The following is a 4,559-nucleotide window of genomic DNA, read 5'->3' as shown; positions in this document are numbered from 1 at the left end:
CTTCTTGTTGTTTGACTTCATAATGGCTGCCAATCTTACTGGAGTGAGATGGTATCTTAGGGTGGTTTTGATTTGCATTTCTCTGACTGCTAGAGATGGTGAGCATTTTTTCATGTGCTTGTTGATTGATTGTATGTCCTCCTCTGTGAAGTGTCTGTTCAGGTCCTTGGCCCATTTGTTGATTGGGTTATTTGTTATCTTATTGTCTAATTTTTTGAGTTCTTTGCATATTCTGGATATTAGGGCTCTATCTGAAGTGTGAGGGGTAAAAATTTGTTCCCAGGATGTAGGCTCTCTATTCACCTCTCTTATTGTTTCTCTTGCTGACAAAAAACTTTTTAGTTTAAGTAAGTCCCATTTATTTATTCTTGTTATTAACTCTTGGGCTATGGGCGTCCTATTAAGGAATTTGGAGCCCGACCCCACAGTATGTAGATCATAGCCAACTTTTTCTTCTATCAGACGCAGTGTCTCTGCTTTGATATCTAGCTCCTTGATCCATTTTGAGTTAACTTTTGTGCATGGCGAGAGAAAGGGATTCAGTTTCATTTTGTTGCATATGGATTTCCAATTTTCCCAGCACCATTGTTGAAGATGCTATCCTTCCTCCATTGCATGCTTTTAGCCCCTTTATCAAATATAAGAAAGTTGTAATTTTGTGGATTGGTTTCTGTGTCCTCTATTCTGTACCATTGGTCCACCTGCCTGTTTTGGTACCAGTACCACGATGTTTTTGTTACTATTGCTTTGTAGTACAGTTTGAACTCTGGTATCGCTATACCTCCGATTCACACTTCCTGCTTAGAATTGCTTTTGCTATTCTGGGTCTTTTGTTTTTCCATATGAATTTCATGATTGCTTTATCTATTTCTACAAGAAATGCCGTTGGGATTTTAATTGGCATCGCATTAAACCTGTAGAGAACTTTGGGTAGTATCGCCATTTTGATGATGTTAGTTCTGCCTATCCATGAACAGGGTACATTTTTCCATCTTCTAAGATCTTCTTCTATCTCTCTCTTTAGGGTTCTGTAGTTTGCAAATTGGTAAGGCCAATTTGGAAAGCAGTATGGAGATACCTGGGAAAGCTGGGAATGGATCCACCATTTAACCCAGCTATCGCCCTCCTCGGACTATTCCCTGAGGATCTTAAAAGAGCATACTATAGGGATACTGCCACATCAATGATCATAGTGGCAATTCACAATAACTAGACTGTGGAACCAACTTAGATGCCCTTCAATAGATGAATGGATAAAAAAATGTGACATCTATACACAATGGAGTACTACGCAGCAATAAAAAATGACAAAATCATAGAATTTGCAGGGAAATGGATGGCATTAGAGCAGATTATGCTAATCGAAGCTAGCCAATCCTTAAAAAACAAATGCCAAATGTCTTCTTTGATATAATGAGAGCAACTAAGAACAGAACAGGGAGGAAGAGCATGAGGAAAAGATTAACATTAAACAGAGACGAGTGGGGGGAGAGAAAGGGAGAGAGAAGGGAAAGCATATGGAAATGGTAGGAGACCCTCAATGTTACACAAAATTACATAGAAGAGGATGTGAGGGAAAAGGGGGGGGAAACAAGGGAGAGAATTGAACAACAGCAGATGAGGTAGAGAGGGATGATGGGTGGGGAGGGGAGGGGGGATAGTAGGGGATAGGAAAGGTAGCAGAATACAACAGTCACTAATATGCCATTATGTAAAAATGTGAGTGTGTAACCGATGTGATTCTGCAATTTGTATTTGGGGTAAAAATGGGAGTTCATAACCCAATTGAGTCAAATATATGAAAGATGATATATCATGAGCTTTGTAATGTTTTGAACAACCAATAAAAAAATATAAAAAAAAAAGAATTAAAGCTCTTAATGCTCCTGTCCTGCTTATTGAAAGTTTTTTCTTACTCTCTAAATTCTCTTCCTTAGATAATTCCCATGGTCTCAAGAACCCATACTCAGTGTAAGGGATCATTCACAACTAAGAACTCTTCAGAAATATCTTCAGTCATTGTCTTTGCCATTATTTCTGTTATAGTCACACAAGTGAGTGTCTTAAGGTCTTATTGCTGCTATGACAAATTACCATAAACTTGGGGCTTGTTACAAATTTATTTTCTTACAGTTCTGTAAGTCAGAATCTAATGTAGATTTTCTTGGGTAAGATCTAAAGAGCTGAGAGGACTGCGTTCTTTCCTTTCTGGAAGTTCTAGGGAAGAATCCATTTCCTTGGCTTTTCAGTTTCTAGAGGCCACCACATTCCTTGACTCTTCAAAGTCAGCAAAGCAGTATATACCTGACCCTACTTCCTTTTCACATTTCTTTCCCTGACCATGGCAGGTACTTCTTCTTCTTCTTCTTTTTTTTTTTTTTTTTTTTTTTTTTGGTGGTGGGGGGCCAGGGCAGTGTTCGGGGATCAAACCCAGGGCCTCACACATGCGAGGAAAACACTGTACCACTGAGCCACATCTTGAGCCCAGGTTCTCAGTTTTAAAGAACCTGTGTAATCAGATTGGGGCCAGCTCCCTAATTTAGGCTAATCTTCCCATTTGAAAGTTTTTAATTTAATTATATCTTCAAAGTTCTTTTTACCTGTAAGGCAGTCTGCTCACAGGTTCTAGGTATTAGGAGGTGGATGTCGTCTAGAAGTCGTTATCCTGTTTACTACAGCAAGTATTCATCCCTGTTGAGATCACATGATGTAGGAGGTCTGGCTATTCCAATGCAGTCATTTCCCACAATGTCACAATACCAGTATGTTAGTGAATAGAATACGTTCCAATTTTAGCTATATTCTAGAATTCCTCGTTTCTTGACCTTCATGTATTCCTAAGGTCCATCCCCACATTCAGTGACATGTTATTCATAGAAAAATCTCTATTCTCTTACATTGCATTTTCCTTTGTTAAAGGCAAATAATATGTTACGGCACTGCTTAAAATACTTCCCTGCCTTCTCATTATACTTGTTACAGTATATATATATATATATATATATATATATAAAAAACCCCACATGCCCCACATGATTTAGCCTTTGCAGACCTCTCCAATCTCCTCTCTTAAGAGCTTCCTCCTTGTTTCCTGCACTACAGCCACACCCATTTCTTTCAGCGTCTCAAATGCACCAAACTTATCTTGTCCCCTGGTCCTCACATATACTATTTCCTCTCTTTAGAATGTTCTTATTTACACACTCTATCAGCTTAACTCAGGCCTCAGTTTAAATGTTACTTCTTCATTGACACTTTTCTTGTGTTATCAATCTAAATTATGTCCTTTATTCTTGCTTATAGCACTCTGGTTATTTTCTTATTATTTTCCATATATATATATTATATGTATATAATATATGTTTATAATATATATTTATATATAATATATATTATATGTATATAATATATATATTTACTAATATTTACTAATGTGGCATGTTGTCAGTTTACTTAGAAGGAATATTTACTAATGTGGCATGTTGTCAGTTTACTTAGAAGGAGTCCAAGTTCTATGACAGCAGAAGCCACATACCCAGCTCTTAGCATAGTCTAGTTCATGTAGGCAGGATGAATGAATTCCCATTGCCACAAGTGCAGGTTTTCACTCTGTCTAATAAGATAGAGTTAAACCTCTTAAAACAGAATTGTTCAATCAAAGTTTTATTTTCTACAGCCCAGTAGGCAGTGTCTTGTGTATAGTAGGTTAATGTTCCATAAATATTAATTCAATGAATCTTAATTTTCTCACCAGACCCTTCTCTTCTAATTCATATAGCATAATATTTCTAAAATGTTTCCTTTTTTGCACTATAAGCACAATTTTTAATTTTAGAGATTCAAGGTCCTCCTGAAAGAACATTCATGAGTTTCTTAGGCAGACTGTTCCTAAGAAAGCAAATACCTGAGAGTGTCCAAGACAGTGTGGCAAGAACATTTGAAAATTATAAATATTATAAAAATTATATATAATATAAAGAATTATGAAAGTTCATAAAATATAAAAATTCTTAACTTAGTTTATTTAAGTGAATTAATTAAAAATATATTGCATGCTATTGCAAAATTATAGAGGTGGGAGAAGAACACCTGAAATTTGGGACGGTTAAAATTGAGGGAACACTGCACAAGAGGAATCACAAATCCCAGGTTTAAACCCATGCAGAGAGAGTCTGAATGAATCTCATGAAGTGGCTCATTCCTTTTCCTTTTCTTCTCTCCAAACTAGCTATCCTGGTAATACATACCCTCACATCTCTCTCTCCCACCAGGCTTTACACGCATTGTGAGCCTGGTTTGTTGCAAAGACTATGAAAGTAACAGGTTGCCTTGGCCTACTAGGCATAGGTGGGGTGAAAGAGCTGCCCAGGGAGGAAGGACCATTGTGAGAACAGTCTGTGTGGATTTGTCTCCTTCCCCATACACAACCAGAACTTTAAAGCTCTTCAGTTAATGGAACTGAGCAGTAGTCCCCTGGCTGGGCTGTGATTTCCAGGAGATGGGCCACTGGTGTCTGCTTCTCAGACCCATGGCACAGTGCCTGACTGTTATGGTTTAGC

This window comes from Spermophilus citellus, assembly GCF_964194105.1.
Source record: "Spermophilus citellus genome assembly, chromosome: 15".
In the NCBI taxonomy this organism is placed as follows: Eukaryota; Metazoa; Chordata; class Mammalia; order Rodentia; family Sciuridae; genus Spermophilus; species Spermophilus citellus.
This window is presented reverse-complemented; position numbering follows the sequence as displayed.